The following is an 18733-nucleotide window of genomic DNA, read 5'->3' as shown; positions in this document are numbered from 1 at the left end:
TGTGAAGTTTCTGTGTCTTCATGCCTCTGTATTGGAGTCAGGCTGTAGCCACAACACTTATGCAAAAGCATTTCAGGGGAGACATTGCTAGGCAATCTGCACTTCCACTAGGTCAGAGTTTAATGCACATAATACATCTTGCCTTCATGTGCATGTTGCTAACCCATATTCCTGACTGATATTCTCTCAGTATGTCCACACTGAATTAAAATAAGACTAGAGAGCAACATAAAGTGCTGAGCAAAACTCTCTTGAAATTCACAGACATTGTCCATCAGCAGAAACCATGTTTACATTTTTAAAATTCCTATTTTACCTTACGTGGACTGGAATCCAAAGACCCCTCAAACCAGAACTTAATGTCACTGCATCTTTGTTGAGATAAAAGAAATTGTCCTACTCCAAAGATACTAAATACAGGTCCCATCAATAACCATAGCTTCCATTTTCTGTCAAAGTCCAATAAAATTTTCTATTTTTCAATTAGGAAAAGCAGCATTTCAGACAACAAACGAGGCTTTTGTAACAAACTAGCAAAGTTGGAGTGCTTTTTATTGAAAGTCAGGTTATTAAAATGCAGATTTGTGTTGGACTGCGGGCCTCATCTTACTCTGGCCTCTGGGGAGTGAACTAGAAGGCAGAAAACGTGTTCTGTTTTCTTGCTTCTGTGATGTGCATACAGTTCCCGACCCCCCTCCCCCCTTCCCCCCTCCCGCCGCCCCCAGAGCCACGTGGGACTGGTGAGGCTGAGAAGCAAAATTTGAGTCAGAGCTTAGATTTAAAAACTGAAGCAATAATTTTCTCCATTTTCAGTTGTAGTTGTTTTATCCTTTGTGATAAATTGTAGGTGAGAAGTTGGGGAGAGGGGCCAAGATGCTACTTGGCTCATTCATAGCACTGCTTGGAACCTTTAGAACTAAGTGGACCAGGCGCGCCGTGGCTCCAGCCTGTAATCCCAGCACTTTGGGAGGCCGACGCGGGTGGATCACAAGGTCAGGTGATTGAGACCATCCTGGCCAACATGGTGAAACCCCGTCTCTCCTAAAAATACAAAAATTATCTGGGCGTGGTGGCGCACGCCTGTAGTCCCAGCTACTGGGGAGGCTGAGGCAGGAGGAGAATCACCTGAACCCGGGAGGTGGAGGTTGCAGTGAGCTGAGGTCACACCACTGCATCCAGCCTGAGTAAGACTCTGTCTCAAAAAAAAAAAAAAAAAAAAGAACTAAACACATTTGGATACTAATCCCAGCTTTGTGATTCTTCCATTCCACCTAGAACTACAGTGTTATTCTTTTTCTCCTGACATGAAGGTAATTTGAAGCTAATCATCCACACTGAGAAATGAGCAAGTGGTTCCAAAAGCAGAAGTGGGTATGGGTACACACGGGAGTGTATAAAGCTCAAAGTCTCCTTATACACGGCATTGATTCAGAAAGGAACTGACACTGTTGATGAAATTTATCACACAAGATGGGACGTGAACAAATCCTTCATCCTAAAAAGGACAGAAACTCAGAAGGGAATGACTAGGGAGAATGAGTCACTAGCAGCTGTTAAGAATCATAGTTAGACCTCTATTCCTGATTTAACTCTCTCCTTTATCTACCCCAGAGGCCAGTGGTTCTCAAACTTTAGCTGCATTCGAATCACTCCAAGGGCTTGTTAAAACAGGATTGCTGATCTACACACCCAGAATTTCTGATTCAGTACATGTGGGTGGGGCAAGAGAATTTTTAGCTCTAACAAGTTCCCAGGTGATGCTGGTCAGGGATACCACACCATAAGACCCACTGCTTTAGGCAATACTGGTTTCAGAATTGAGCCAGAGAGACCAAGACCAGTTTATTTACCTGGAAAACCAGCCCAACATTTTTTTTAATAGGAGAAAAAGCATACACATTTATTTTATGTGTATACATAAGAAGTATTACAGAGTAATTACCCCAAACCCGACATTTCCTTAAAATAGGTGCTTCTTTGTTAACTTAAAAGGGACACTGCTAAAAGAGAGGATGAGGGGTCAGAGGAACACATTTTATCCAACAATGGATGCTGCCCAATTCCATCTGCCACATTCTGCTGAGAACCAGACCAGCGTCTTAGCTATTAGTTCATTGCGTGAGTTTTGGTGCCAGACTAGACTTAGATTTGAGATCCAAGTCTACTACCTGAGGTGATAAACTTAAGTCAGTCACTTACTTTTCTAAACTGCAGTATTGGAAGAACAACACAATTGATCTCAGAGGGCTGTTGTGAAGTTTAAAGATAATGTTTAGGAAGCTTTAACACAATAGCTCATGTATAGTAAGGTCTCAATAAATACTAACTATGTATTATTTAATTATATAACTAGCATTACCATATTATTATTGTAGAGCCAATATGTGTAATGCTTTTACACTCTCAGTAAATTTTGAGGTGTTTATCCCATTTTCAGATATTGGAAACTGGGGCACAGAGGGGTTAAGTACCTCGCCCAAGGGCATCCTAGGGAGCGCTCTGAAGTTATGCCTTGTGATGCCACAATTATCATCATTCTAATCACAGGCCTCTAAGTGCGATCTGATCCAGCCCTTCCACCCAGCCCTCCCCAAGAACCTGGCCACACTCCTCGGATTAAAGGAGGAGGTGTTATTTCTTCAAGCCCTCCTGGAGTCTCTGTTGGCCTTTTTTGGCCCACATACTGCTGTATGTAGTTTGTGTCTCAAATGGAAAATTTCTGTAACACAATACCCAGCTCTGATCCCCACAGACTCTCAAATAATCTTTCTCTTTTTTTCTTTTGGTTTGGGTTAAAATATGACTTCATGTGCAAAAAAGAAGCCTCATTTCCCAGCACTCTCAGCAGATTCATAAACATTGCAGGCTCAAAGCCCTCTGGTTCCTACGAATTCCAAAGAATTAATTTTCCTTTTTTGAAAAAGGAGATCAATGACTAAAAAGTGAGAAGAGAATGGAAAGATTAAAACTAGCTGCCTGTTTGGTGCAGGATATATAGGTCTAAGAGCCTGCACCTGCAAGAATCCTTGCACGTCTCCTAGAACTTCCACAGGCAGCCCCAAGGAAAGGCAGGAAGCCGTGGCTGCACTGAGCTTTATGATCCTGCCTAAAAGTGAATATTTAGGCAACTGGACGGTGCAAATCAAGGATTTTAGGTATTTGATTCATTGACTGCCTAGCACTCTTCTCTCCTAGAGTCAACTCTTCACACACTGTTTATGCTGTGTGAACAATACAGTGAGTTTCCCTTGAGTGAGTTAATTCTATGACAAGTTACTCTAACATAATAGTGAACTGAAAACTGCACAGGGCTTGGAGCCCAACTGTTTGACTTTCATTCCCAGCTCTACCACTTTCTGGCTGGGTGACCTGGGCAAGTTACTCAAACTCTTCATGTTTTAGTTCGCTCATCTATAAGTGGGACTTGTCATCAACCGTACATTGTGAGATTTTCCTAGGAATAAATTACTTAATAAATTATCAAGTGCTTAGGGCAGTTCCTGATACATAGTAAGCCCCATATGTCTTGCTATTATTATTTTTTTATTATTACTACAACTACTACTCTATTGCAAGGAAAGGAGCAGTGCTATAATTTGAATGTTTGTATCCCCCAGAAATTCATGTTTTTGAGACCATAGGTGATGGTATTAGGTCGTGGTATTAGGAGGTGATTCAATCACGAGGACAAAGCCCTCGTGATTAGGATTAGTACCCTTATAAAAGAGACCCCAGAGCAGGCCAGCCTCTTCTACCACATGATGACACAGTGAGAAGGCACCATCCGTGAACCGGGAAACAGTCCCTCATCAGACACCGAATCTGCTGGTGCCTTCATCTTAGACTTCCCAGTTCCTAGAACTGTGAGAAATGAATTCTGTTGTTTCTAAGCTACCCAGTCTACGATAAATGGTTAAAGCAGCCCAAACAGATGAAGACAAGCAGTTATGGCTATATTTGCTCAAGAAAATATAATGCCAAAATAGAAAGGAAGCAGTTTGGCCTTCTGGTAATGGCGCAACTCTGGATTCAGACAGACCTGCACATGACGTTTGACACCACTACTCAAATTGTGTGACCTTTGACAAGCTATGGAACCTCTTTGAAATCCACTTTTCTGTTTATAAAATGGAGATAATAACATTTACCTCATAGGGCTACAGGGAGGATCTAATGAAGTAATGTTTGGGAAGTTCTCAACTGTTGGTCAGCAGCCCAGGAATGGTAGTTATTGTGTAACAAACTGGTCCCATGAACAAAGAAACCCATTAAGTAGGTTTCTCCTAAAAGCGTTTACAACCACCCCACTGATACAACTGACTAAAATAATTCCAACATCTGAGATTCTCACCAAATATACACAAACAAAGTACCTGGTAAAATAGCATGGTCCTTTGTATATTTTTCTGCCTCCTGTGTTAAACATGGATTGTTGTTAAATTGATAAATTGCCTATCACCCGTATTCCCAACCTCTCCTTCTTTATCAGTCACACGTTTGTCCCAGCATACACATGTTGATGTGGTGAGGTTTTGCCAGATTTCATAAAGGGAAGTAAGATAAAAAATACCCCAGTGATCCTCAAGTTTCGATTTTCAGATTATATGAAATTTGTGTGATGAAATAAAGGTTCTTGAGGAATCACAGGTAGGGCACCAGCATCATTCAATTCCAGGGGGCACTGTTTCCATCATACTGTATTAAAGCTAGGCTCCAAGGGGGGCCTTTAATGGAGAACACAATGGGATGGGTGCCTCCTGGAGTTGTGCAACAGAATAGCTCTGATCTCAAAGTGCAGGAAACAGGGTCCACTGACTCAGACTTGGACTCTAACCCGTCTTCTTTTTGATGAGTCAGACTCTGTCTTCCGAAAGTTAATTTATACTTGCTGAGTGAGAACTTGCTAATCCCCAAGTGACATTACCATGAAGAGGAATTGTAGAATCACAGGTCTGAGAGTTGAAAGACCAGCACAGGTCATCGGGCCCACCCTCTCCAGAGCCCTAGGGGAACATGCCAGTGCAGTTCCAGTTTGCCTTTTGTCAATAGGGACAAAAAAAGTCTGAGGCTTGGCTTCCAAGGAGTATTAGAGTCCAACAAATTCTCATTCTCAACAGGCAGGCGTGAAACACTCTTAACCCTTGGCTCACTCCACCAGCACATGTGTTTGAAGCTCCTTAGTCCTGACTAATGCACTTTCTAAAGAAGTAGAAGGAGGTAGTGATATCAGCACTGAAGGGTGGTGAGAAAAAAATGGATGAACCCAAACACCAAAGGAAGAAGGTCATGGAAAGTATTGACTCCAGAACACTAAAGAACACTAAAGAACATCATACAGCACTTTAAAAGCTGTCCACAAAATTATCTTGTCCTAAGGCACCCAGTTTTCAGATGAGAAAATGAGTCTCAGATGTCAGGCAGTGCAAAGCATCCAGGAAAGATAGTCAATTCAAAAATCACTTATATTTTTAGCTTCCTTAAAAAGGAGAGAGAAATGTATTCAGGTCAGAGCAAGTGGCATTTTTAACTCCATTACGTAAATATGGAAGCGAATGCTCAAAATAAAATGGTGATGTAAACTTCGTTCATAAACGTCTCTGCTGGGTTAGACAGTCTATGGCGACATCAGGGCTTGAAGTGAAGATTGGAACTAGGTTATATCCAGAAGTTCCCTGAGAAGGGAGGCTGAGAGGGAGTGAAAAACTATGATCCCATTCTTTGAAACTTAAGGTGGAAAAGAAGCCAACCTCTAATCAATAATGTGGAATTTAACATTTCGTTGTTGCCATTTCTTCTTTTATATGCACACACACACATGCCTGCACACACACACGTATGCATATACACGTACTGCAAATAAGAACAGGAATCTGGAGTTAAAACACCAGGATTTTTAATTTACTACCTGTGTCATCTTTCTCAGTTTCACATTGTCTTTTCCGTAAATTAAAAATTATTATAGTGTCTTTCTCATAGCTTTGTCGTATAGATCAAATAAGATAATGAAGTGTAGCTGCTTTGTAAATCATGAAGCAGTAATTTTTAAGTATTTTTTTCAAGAAAAGAATCTGATGAAAAGCCAGGTGCGATGGCTCATGCCTGTGATCCCAGCACTTTGGGAGGCCAAGGCAGATGGATCACTTGAGGCCAGGAGTTCAAGACTAGCCTGGGCAACGTGGTAAAACTCCGTCTCTACAAAAAATACAAAAATAACATTAGCCAGGCGTGGTGGTATGCACCTGTAATCCCAGCTACTCAGGAGGCTGAGGCACAAGAATCATTTGAACCCAGAAGGCAGGGGTTGCAGTGAACCCAGGTCTTGCCATTGCACTGTATCCTGGGCGACAGAGTGAGACGCTGTCTCAAAAAAAAAAAAAAAAAAAAAAAAAGAATCTGATGAAAACTAAGGAACCTCACCAAAATTCTTACACATTCATAAAAAAAGTTTTGCATGTAATTTCATAGGGTTTTCAGACATTCTGAAGACACCAATTTAACACCTGCTTGAAAAGTGCCAACCAAATGTGGAACATTCCAGCCTGGACAACACAGTATTTTTCTGACATGGGATATATTAAGATAAGTAATTTATTTATTTGATAAACCTTTACTGGACCCGTACTACGTAGTGCGGGCTGCAGAGGCACTGATATCCTTGTCTTTTAAGAGTTAGCAATCCAGGCTGGGTGCGGTGGCTCATGCCTGTAATCCCAACACTCTGGGAGGCCAAGGCAGGTGAATCACCTGAGGTCGGGAGTTCAAGACCATCCTGGCCAACATAGTGAAACCCCATCTCTACTAAAAATGTAAAATTAGCCAGGTGTGGTGGCACACACCTGTAATCCCAGCTACTTGGGAGGCTGAGACAGGAGAATCGCTTGAACCTGAGAGGCAGAGAGGTTGCAGTGAGCCGAGATTGTACCATTGCCTTCCAGCCTGGGCAACAGAGTGAGACTTCATCTCAAAAAGAAAAAAAAAATGCAATCCCAAAACAGTATTAAAGCAAAGGAGTCTCTTTACATGCATTATATCAACTGAGAAGGTCACCTTGCTATGGCATCTGGCCCCAGAGCTCCTGTGTTTGGTTACTCTGTTCAGATGGAAGGTAGTCTGGTTGTCTCTGATTTGAGACAGAGAACCTGCATATAGAAAAGTCAAGGGACTTTTCCATTGGCCTTGGTACACAGAAGGATTTGGGTGCAGACGAGCAGAGAGAAGCTGTATTCGACTTTGGCTCCTCATAATCTCCTGTCTTGAACCCTTCTTGTCAGTGAAAAGACATATGTAAACATCTGTCATTCTTCCACATTCCATTAAGTATGCTTCTTGTAGATTGTTGGCACCAAACTACTGAATCAAATATCTGATGACATAAATTAGAATTGGAAACAGGCATTTTCACTATAAGCAGAAGTTTCTAAAAAATTCCTGCCATGTAGGGTTCGAATCATTTCACCACTTTCTGGCTTTGGGAAGCACACGCAAAAAAATTTATTTTTATTATCTGAAAATCAGGATGATAGTCATGACTTCCACATTTAACTATGAAATTAAATTAAATAATTCATCTGAAGTACTTAAAACTGGCATATAGTGAAAGCTCAATAAATGACGATTATTATAACTGTCCTTGTTCTCATTCTCAACAGCTATTCTCCTTACCCTTGTAGGAAGCCCATTAGTTTTACTGGCAATGGAAAATATGTTTTGTTGTAGATGCTATTTCCTAAAATATTATGATTTTTTAAATGTGGCTACTAAATTTGTCTATAGAGATGTTTTGCCTTGACTTAGGTTTGATTTTCCAAGTTTCTGCTTGGGCTGTATGTGAATTGGGTTATCTAGAGGAAGCAGGTAGAAACTGTTAAAAGCTGGTAGGATGTGATAAAGGTTGAGATTTGGAAGTTAAATTTGAAAAAACAGAATCAGAGAGAGTGATGATTGATCCTGATTAGGATTGTCTAGAAGAATATGAAGAAAAGGCAAGAGTTGATAGCCACAAATAGGGGAGTTTCCCCTATTAGAAAGTACCCAGGACAACTATTTTTGCTCCCGGCCATTGATATTCAGGCAAACTACCCAATTTAGTTTTAGGTGACTTTGATAGAAACTGGATTGCAGGAAGAAGATAAAATTTCTTCATGAACCAAAATGAGGAAGTGGTGGTATACTCAGAGGCGAACTAAGGGATTCAAACAAAATCCTGTTGAGTCCAGCTGGATTTGCTGGTGTGGTTACCTACCTATAGTTTGTAACAAATGTTTTTCACGTTTAAGAGAGAATATTATTCTCTGTAAACAGTAGACTACTATTACAATGGCCATATAGAGAAGAAATATAAGAGGACAACTGGTGAGAGGTGTAGTGCTAAAACTATGGCCTACAGAGGACCTCTTTTCTATTTGCAGCCCTAGCCCCAACCCATGAATGAAAACAATAGAAATGATCTGCTGTAAGATTTCAGGGAGTTTAGAGGAGCTCTGGAGAGCTGTATGTCCACCCATCAGCCAGCCAGTCAGTCCCTCACCCCCACTCTCAGATCTTGCCACAAATATTTGAATCACTGCCATGGCAATGTTAATGGACCCATGCCAAACAAAGGTTCTTACGACTGCTTGGGATTTAAATGTCCTCCTGTGCAATCTCATCACCCAAGTCCACCCATGTACTTGGAGTTTGCTCTGCCCTGCCAGCTTCTTTTGCATTGTCCAGCTGGGCCTACATGCAGAGGTCCTCAGAGACAATGCTTGGATTCATGTCTGGAATGCTTCAGCATACCATTGAACCCACTCCCACTTCATCATTGCCTGGGGAAGAGATTCACAAGTGCCCAAGGAGCCCACTGGTTGCCAATGAGCAATTTCTCGAGTCCTTAATTATGAGCCAATGAAAACAATGCCTTTAGTGAGCTGCTGCCTCCCTTTCACCTCTGACCCATGGTCAGACATGTGGCTGTGAGTGTTGCCAGATGGAAATTGTTAGTGAATAACCACATTTAACAGTACTTTCATTTATCAGCTGAGAGCAGCACTCATCAGTTATCCTGTGGGCTTGAGCTGTGTTTAATATATAAGTCAATATTATATGTGAAACACTATGGGTTTGGATGAGGATTGGCCTATGAAAGAAGAATTTGTCCCCTCCAAGTTCCCTTATCAAGCCCTAGGACCATGAGGAGTATGGAAAAACCAGTCCAAATTATTAGGTAATAATGTTCTGGGAGGCAGCCCAAAGCCCAAATAAACATTCTCACTTGGGTCCAAACCCTTGCTTGGCAGCTCTGTCAGACACTGTCTTTTCCCCATGTCCTACCATCCTAGAGTGTAAAAGACAAACTCTTCCCTCACAAACCCCTGCCAACCAAGTATTCATTCTTCCCTCATCTGAACATTTTGTAGTTCAGATCAGGTGTTTATTGGAGTCTGATTAATCTATTCTCAAATAATACAGCATACGAATAAAGTGCTGATAGCAAATTTAAGAAGGTCCAGCCTAAGGGAAGAGTGATGTTAGGGAATTGGAGTTCCTCATTTCCAAGGCTTCCCAGGTCTAAAGTGCACTTTGTAGAAAAAAAAGTGCATACATTCTTAGCTGTCTGGATGTGCAATATTATCTACAACCTACAGCCTTAGTAAGTTTTCCTTTGAACTCGTGTTTTGTTCCATCTCTAAACTGTATGATCTTTAGCTGCTCTATTCAGTAAGTATTTGGGCAGATGGATGCAAATTGATGAAACACATATGGTTAAGACAGAGATGAAGAACCCTGCTGGGTTAAATCTATCTGTGTAGTGATTGCCACAAGTATCTTAACTGTTTAGACAATATAGATAAATTAACCCATAGAATCATTTGTTGAATTTTAGTTACTTTACTTTTTAGCGTCTCAGATAATTTTACAAAATTTATGTTACTTTCCAGTATTTCTGTAAAATATCTTAGAGAAAAAGCAGGATCTTCAACTCATTAATGGAAAACTGATGTAATGAGAAAAACAGGCCAGAGCCACACAGCTGAGAGTCGTTGGTTGCATCTAGAAGCCCATGTTTCCCTTGTAGAAGGTGCTTCCTGTGGGAAGGATGCTTATTACATCATCAATGTATTTTTCCAGATACCAGGCTCTTTTTTGGGATATGGGAACTCGGCCTGGGGAAACATTTACTATCCCTAAGCAAGTACTTAGATCTTTGTAAGAAAGCTCATTATTTTTTTCTCCTACTTTTCTGATGTGTGTGTTTCCCTTTCCTTAGAGACTACCAATTAGTAAGATTGCAAATTTAGTTTGGCATCTAATTTATTTGTTACTATTTTTAATGCAAATGTTAAGTGGCTAGCCTCTGAGAATCTGTGATTTTTATGCTATTGTTCCCCAGACACAACAATTCTCTTGTGTAAGTTAGTGCAACACCTACACAAACACAAAATATGCCATGTTATAAGACTATAGACACACACTTGGGAAAATGCTGTGTAGTGTATAAATTACCATAACTTGTGTTATTACAGGAAGACTATGAGAAAATTTATAGCACTTTACCCATTTCATAAATGGAAAAACTTACTCAGAGATATGAAATGAGTTCTCCAATATTACATGGTTCCCACCTCTCAGAGGCAGAACTGGTCACCGTAAGTAACAATCTTACTTCTCAATCCAAGATTTTGCCAGGATATGCTGTAAGACTCTTCTTGGAAGATGAGCAAAGGGAAACAAGAATAAAAATCCTAGTCCCAGAGGGCTGGTTAAGGATCTGACCACCTGCAGAGAAGAATGACCCCAGAACTAAACAGTGATTGGTGCAAAGCCAGTGAGCTGTAGCAAAACAACCAGGATGAGGCAGCTTGAGTAGGCTCAGGAGAGATGTGGAGCCCAGCAGCCTCAAGGCATGCAGGGGTTTCTCCCAAGGCTTTGCACACAGATTGTGCAGCTGCCCCTTTCTTTAGTGTCAGTTCTCATGAAAGTTCCAACGCAGATGAAACCATCAGCATCTCAGCAATCATGGGTTTTGAGAAAGAAGATGCTGTGCCTAGCTAAATGTATTTGTTTTCGAGGGCTGCCATTACAAAGTACCACAACTGGGTGGCTTACACAACATAATTTCAATTTCAAAATGTCAGCAGCGTTGGCTCCTTCTGAGGCCTGTTTGGGAGAATCTTCTATGCCTGTCTTAGCTTCTGGTGGTTTGCTGTTACATTTTGGCTTTCCTCATCTTGTAAATGCATCACTGCCTTCATCTTTTTTTTTTCTTTGACACAGTCTTGCTCCATCACCCAGGCTGGAGTGCGGTGGTGCCATCTTGGTTCACTGCAACTTCCCCTTCCTGGGTTCAAGTGATTCTTGTGCCTCAGCCTCCTGATTACAGGCATGCGCCACCACGCCCGGCTGATTTTTTGTATTTTTAGTAGAGATGGGGTTTCACCATGTGGGCCAGACTGGTCTCGAACTCCTGGCCTCAAGTAGTCTGCCCGCCTCAGCCTCCCAAAGTTCTGGGATTACAGGCATGAGCCGCCGCACCTGGCCACTGCCTTCGTCTTTACATGGCATTCTTCTGACGTGCACACATGTGCCTGTGTCCAAATTTCTCTTTTATATAAGGACGCCAGTTATACTGAATAAGAGTCTACCCTCATGACTTTAACTTGAGGGTAGACTCTAATCCACTATAACTGGCGTCCTGCAAAGACCCTGTTCCCAAAAAAGATCACATTCACGGGTACTGGGGGTTAGGACTTCAAAATCTTTTGCAGGGACACAATTCACCCAACACAGAAGAGAAAATGTTTCCTCTTAAATGGAATCTCCTAATTCAAAAATAGTCATTCTTCACATGCTTACTTTAGTGTTACTTACCTCAAAATGTAAGGATTAACTGCCCTTTTTATCAAGTTCAATTTTTTCTTGTTAGGTTTTTAAACTTTTTATATTTTGACAAATAACCCTTTGAATTTAGTATAAAATACCTTCTGCTCCTCAAAAAAAGATAAATGCTGAACTAAAATGGAAGGCTGCAATCATTATGAGAATTTATTACTCCCCCTTACTTGAACTGTGAACTTTCATTCATTCACATTACTGAGAACAAGTTAGGTACTTAAAATGGCTCAAAACCTATTGTCTTTTTCTTACTGTTACTCTTTTTCCAGAGGAGACCCTGTTCAGAGGAAGTTATTTTCCAATGTGCCCTTGGAAAAGTTCTACGAGTAGTATTTTCAAAAGGACTTAATTTAGTATTTCTAATTTTTTTAATAAATTATATTTAGACTTTTTATATTAACAGAAGGATTTTTAAAGTGGGGTTGGGGAGAAGGAAGGAGTTAAAAGAAGAAAAAGAAGAAGAAGAAGAAGAAGAAGAAGGCTAAACCTAGGAAGGGGAGTAGCCATATAAATGACTCAGGCTACAGGTTTTTGTTTGGGTTAACCCCAAAGCTGGAGGGCTTTTTAAAGCTCTCTTCACCCTCTGGTCCCTGAACTCAGAAATGCCTAGATTAGCCCTGCCTAGCTAGACTCTGGGAATAACATTTTTCTTGTAGAGGAAATTGTACCAGGGACCTAGCCAGGTCTAAATTATTTTTTTGGGTTTGCATTAGCATTTTTCTTGGTTCAAATTCACAAGTAAAAGTTCCCACAAGAGAATATCCAGGGTCATTTTCTTTACCAAAGGGCTTAGCTATACCTATAGAGCTTATCTGTTTGCCTTGACTGTCCATAGGCCTCAGGGAAAGACTTGATTTTGTAAACACCTCATAGAGTCCATCCCTGCACACTTTCTTAACAGGCCCCACAGGCCTGCACCCCTGAAGGAGGGTTGGCATGTGTGAGGAATGCAATTTGGATTTTCTTCACAGAGATACGAGAATTCTTAAGTTGAGGCCAACTCATGTGCAAATCATATACTTCTGATTCTCAGCACACCTTTCTTGAGTTTAAGTGTAGAAGCAAACAACTTCAGTAAACAGATATGTAATGAGTTTTATGCTCTAAAGATTGAAATTGTAAAGGTCTAAGAACCAGTCCTTAGTGAAACAGGCAAACAGAAATTTCAGTGCTCTGATAGCGTCGCTCAAAGCGCAGTCTGAGAACCATTCTTAGCAGAATTATCAGAAAAGCTTATTCATTAAAATTAACAAGGTTTCCCAGGCTCTGCTCCAAACCTGGAGCAGAAGTTCTTGGAGTGAGAACTCGTGAATCTCATTTTTAACAATTTCCCGGGTGCCTTCAACTCACATTAAAGTATGAGAGCTATTGCATGACCCAAACGTATGAGAAGACAGCCAAGTGTTGTGAATATGGATCCCATCGTAGGCTTCAGGGTGTCCCTTAAAGACGAATAAAATTGGTGATTTGTCACACAAGCTTTAGAGAAAGTTGAATTTTAGACAGGGTTTTTCCTGACTTCTAGTATCTGTAGCAAAATATGTTTCTACAATCTTATGCTCTCTCAAGTACTTCGCATTCATCCTTGACTTTCAGTTATTCAGATATATTTACCTGAATTTCTCTTGAGACAGAGACAATGACTTCGTATCTTTCTGCCTGTATATATCCCTTGCCTGGCAGAGTGCCTGTATGAGTAGGCACTTAATAAACTTTTGTTGATTAAATAAATAAACATAGCTGCTTTGCTCATCAGCAACTTATCAAGAAAAGAGTTTATGCTTATTCTCAGTAAACTATTACGATGTATTATAACACAGGTTTAATATGAGGTCAGGTCTGGTTGGATCTTTATCTTTACTTCTAATATCTCAAAACATTAGTTTCTTCTCAAATACTACCACGTCACCTCTTGTGTTGAAAACTTGCACTCTCTTCCCACCACTTACTGGAAAAGCTACAGTAACAGCAGGTACCAGGAAAAAGCCAAACTGGCCTAAATAAAGAGAAAATTTTCAAATGACATTTACTTCATCTATGTTCTGTATTAAGGTGTCTTCTTCACTTAGCTGAGCTCTATAAACACCTGTCAGTGGCACTATGCGATACAGCCCTTAGAATGTTGCTGCTTCATTCACACAGGGGACTGTAGGGAGGAGAAAGCCAGTGCCAGGGAGGGCTCCTTGGTTATCGAGACCTCACCTTCCCACCTTTGTTGAGTGCTCTTGGGAGCTCTAGGAAGGGGTCTCACTCAAGTAAGGCTGTGAGAGGTATCTGGGTGATGGATGTGCTGCAGGAATGCATTTCACAGCAGGTGTTTCTCCAGACTTGCTGTTAGGCTACAGTTTCCTCCTTCAGGGAGGGTTTAGTGTCTCAGGAAATTAATAAAGTCAGAAAGAAAACAAAATTGATCATAAGTCCTGGTGCTAATGTATACTGTATCTCCTGGAAGTTAATGGAGATCAGACAGCAAAATGCTGGGGATGCGAGCCCCGAGTGGCTTGCACATCTGCCTTTAGAAGCACTGGCTGAAGAAGCGTCACTGCTAGAAATGTAAGACATGCAGAGTCCTGGGAAAGGGCACCACTGGGGCTTGGAGTGGTTTTCATGGTTTTCATCTTTCAAAGAGAAAAAATGCTGAAATAAAGCTGACTTGAAATAATTTCAGGCATGTGTGTATCCTGACTCTGGCACATTCTTTGTCATGTTAACTTCTTTTGATTTCAAAGAACACTGTCAATTTACTAGGCCCCAAATTCATGGTGTTTTAAATTTAAACAGAGGGTTGCCAAACCTAGCCCTAAGAGAAATATTTTCATGATCCAGCTCTTTTATCAACTCCACAGCCCGGGTGTGGTTTCATTCCCCAGTTCAGCATCCCTCTGTGCTGTTGAGAAACCCAGGACGACATCCGGGAAACATGAAAATACTCTCGATGGATTGGATTCTGCCTGCGTCTCATGGGAAGGATGTGCCATAAGGAATGAGTTGGAGAAATAGGGGAACCGAATTAAGATTTATATTTAATAACACAATGTGTGTATAAAGAAAATATGAGGGTCTTATAAGAATTCCTAATAATGAGATAATAATCATAGCTATCCATCATTGAACACGGACTCAATTGCAGAGCACTTCTCTTGTGGCTGTACAGATATCTCATGTCATCCTCCAAACAACCTTATGAGTAGATACTATCATCATCATCATTTATAGATGGAACCAAGGAGCAGAGAGATCAAAGAGAGATGACTTGGGCTATCATTTTGCTAGATGCAGGGTTGGTCCACACCCTTAGAAAATAAACCTCGAGAACCCAGGTCTAATCTATTCAATTGAGATTACTTCCCCCACCAATTAAGCAGATGAGTAATCATGGAAGAAAATCACATAGAAGAGCATGTAGATGATACTTCAGAAAAACTGGTTAGTCAAGAAGTAAGAGTGGGAGGATGCAGAGCATGTATGCTGCAGGTGTGATGCTAAATTTGATATAGCCCAAAGTGTTCTTCTAGCAGAAAGGGTGTTCAGAAAGGGGCTTAGAAGTAATGAGATCATAATTAATTCAGATTTTTGGTAGCCCTTCCTAGACCTTTTCCTAACTGTTCCATTTTGTAATGTCATTCAAGTCATGTGCATAGAATCTGGTTTGTTCTGAAGGTTAAATATAAAGGAAACTAGAATACTCAGGAAATGTAATTATAAAACTAGAGATAAAATTTTGATTTGAAGTTTGACCCAGAGAATGATTATTTTAGATATGTGTTCCCCTAGTAAATAAAGTAGGAGAATGTTTACGTTTTTCTACATTGAACACCTGGGAACCAATTTATATCTTACTGCTAAATTTGTGAGAGCTCAGAATTTGCACTGAGTTTATAGAAATGCGAATTTATTTCTAAAATAAGTTTCTAAAGTATGCTTCATTGCTTTGCTATAAAACTGGCCCTGAAGTATTCTGACAGCTGCTGATGAAAGCTTTGGAGCATATTTAGCTTTTATTCAGAGATATTGACCTCCTCACAGCAATTCCAAAGGCAAGAGATTCTTAAGCATAGTGGGACAATACAGAGCAAGCTCTTGGGCTGATGTTTATGAATAACTCGACTGAGAACCCCTCATAACTGCTATTTAGGAAGGCAGTCATGTAAGAATCAGTCTTATTCAAATGTGGACCTTTAGGGGAATTACCTGTAGGATTAGAGTATAAGTGGATCTGGGAAATAATCCCCTTTATCATCTAAACTCTCCTTGAGTCCCATTCCACATCTCTTTGTCAATCAAGTAGCACTAGGGGAAGGAAAGGGGATAGAAAGAGAAGATAGAAAAGCAAAATCTCTTTCCTGAGGACTGTGTATAGGGTGACATTTTAATATAAGAAATTCCCTTTCTATTCTTGTTACCTATTTTCAAAGTATTTATAATTTATGAAATTTAATATCTATTTTACATAGAATATTAATTACTGAGTGCATGTTCCTACATTGCACCTCTCACTCCAGACTGATACAGTTGGAATCTCCCTGCAGCATCCTGGAAAGTTTAGCTTCCTAAGGGCAAATCTTTTCCTGCCTAGACACTAAATCAACTACATCATTTTTTAGAAAACTGGAAAATATGAAGGAAGGGATTTGTAATGACTCATACACCTAGATGTAGAACTCAAAGAATCTAGGCCTGCATAAGAGTGCCAAGGAGTTATAGTTCCCCCTTGATGTTTCATGTAACCTTCACCTTCCCTTAGTCATCAGGTAGTTCAATAATGTGCACTTCCTTTAGATTTGACAATCAGTCCTAAAACCAGTGGTATTTATTATACTTTCTCCCTTCCAATCTTTCTCAGGTAGAGAAGATAGAAATACATTCTGTCCAAAGATGCTTAAGCTGAAGATACTTAAGTCTGTTTCCAAGGAAACAGATGATAGATTCTTATCTTTAAGGAGCTTACAGTCAAGCCAAGAAAATTTGGAAAGTGTGTATGGTTAAGGGGCCAAAGGAATAAAGGCCACCAAACAGCATAAAAAAGAGAAGCCAGAAAGCTGAGAGGCAGTTGCAGGCAATGACAGAGGAGGCCCAGACAGAAGGGCTTTAATGAGGAGGCAGCATCATTTGCTGCAGGAAGTTCTAAGAAAATGAGTCTTCTACAAAGAAAGTGATTCTTACTAGAAAAAAAAAAAAAATGACTAGGAATCAAGGCATCTTCTCAAGGACCAAGCAAAATGTATTTTTTTCTCTCAAAATGTCAAAACAGATTACTAGTTTTTACTAATGAAACAGGTATCTCTCTCCATTATACAACAGTAATAGGAGTTAATTATTAACGTTGAACCAGTATGATTTTCTAAATAAGGATTATGCTTCTTTCTCTTATTTTCTTTCTTTTTTTTCTCATAAAATAATCCAAAATACCACATAATATAATTTGAAGTTAACATTCAGCTCTAAAATTTAGGCTCAGAATTTGTGGTATTTCTTTTTATCTTATTTTCTAACAAAGGGATATTTAGTACAGCATCTTAAATCAGACCAGTTCACTCTCAAATGTGAATATTTAGAAGACCAAAAAGACTAAAGGCACTTTGGTTCCACATAACAAAACAGCTCTTTCTTTCTCTGTTCATCTTTATGTGATTTCTTTCAGTTATGTGCCACATTTTTTTCTTCCAAAAGATACTCACTTGTGGTAACCCCATATGCATCATATTTGCAACCTGTTGTTTGATGCCATCTGTTTAATACAATAAAAAAGAATTAGCAGTCCTATCACATGACCTGAATTTCATCTGATTCCTCTTCAAAGAAATAGGAGGCACTATTCTAATGGGCAAAAATAATGGGTGCTAAATCCTTCAACTAGTTTTAGATGTAAAACACATGTTTTACCCCAGTATAGATTTTACATGTTCTTCTACATCATTACCCTCCCTTTTTTTTCTCAAGCTAAATGGACTGGCTTCTGGCAAATCCAGACCATTTAACAAACTCCAGTAGATATGTTTTATAAGCATAGAAAGACTATTGTGGAGAGCTCCGGATTTACATCTCATCACACAATCAACCTGTTGCCCCTGGGGCACTCATACAACCTTTCTGTAGGTCTTCATTTTGAAAACAGGGATGCTGTTATGGGTTATGTTCTCCCCAAATTCATATGTAAAGTCATAACCACCAAGATGTCAGAATGTGACCTTATTTGGAGGTAGGTCTTTACAAAGGTAATCAAGTTAACATGAGGTAATTGGGTAGGTCTCCTATACTATGACTTATGTCCTTATCATGGGGAAATGTGGACACAAGCACGTGGAGAGAACACCATGTGAACATAAAGATGGCCATCTATGAGCCAAGGAGAGAAGAATGGAATGGATGCTTTCCTCGTAGCCTTCAGAAGAAACCAACTTTGCCAACACCTTGATTTCAGACTTCTAGCCTCCAAAACTGTGAGACAATAAATTTCTGTTGTTTAAGCCACCCAGTTTGTAGTACTTTGTTATGGGAGCCCTAGCAAATTAACAAGATACCATTATGAATCCCCTTCATTATGCTGCATTAAGGATTGCAAAAAATACGTAAAATGTTCAACCCAGCCTCAGGGCTGTAACTGCCCTTTCTAGAAAAATGTATTTGACCATAGTTTTAGTGAACTTGGAAGGCAATTTGTGCTTTCATGTAAAATGTGCTTCAACTCTCATTACAGAGTCCATAGCCTTAGAGTATCTTGCTCAGAACATCTCTACTTTCTAACCAGGGCTCAAGTCAGGACAATATGGTTCCAAGAAACCACAGTCAAATGTGAATCCCTAAAAACAAAAACATGGTAAGTATTGTGTGGGTGTACCTCAACAGAAACTGAAACTGA

The 18733-nt window shown here is 40.1% G+C and overlaps 1 protein-coding gene across 10 annotated transcripts in view; it reads left to right on the top strand.

Annotated features, from left to right (window-relative positions):
• PHLDB2 (pleckstrin homology like domain family B member 2) overlaps window positions 1-18733 on the top strand; it is a 239895-nt gene that overhangs the window by 21498 nt on the left and 199664 nt on the right. The window lies entirely within an intron of this gene.

Source organism: Macaca mulatta, chromosome 2 (assembly GCF_049350105.2).
Source record: "Macaca mulatta isolate MMU2019108-1 chromosome 2, T2T-MMU8v2.0, whole genome shotgun sequence".
NCBI lineage: Eukaryota > Metazoa > Chordata > Mammalia > Primates > Cercopithecidae > Macaca > Macaca mulatta.
This window is presented reverse-complemented; position numbering and strand designations above follow the sequence as displayed.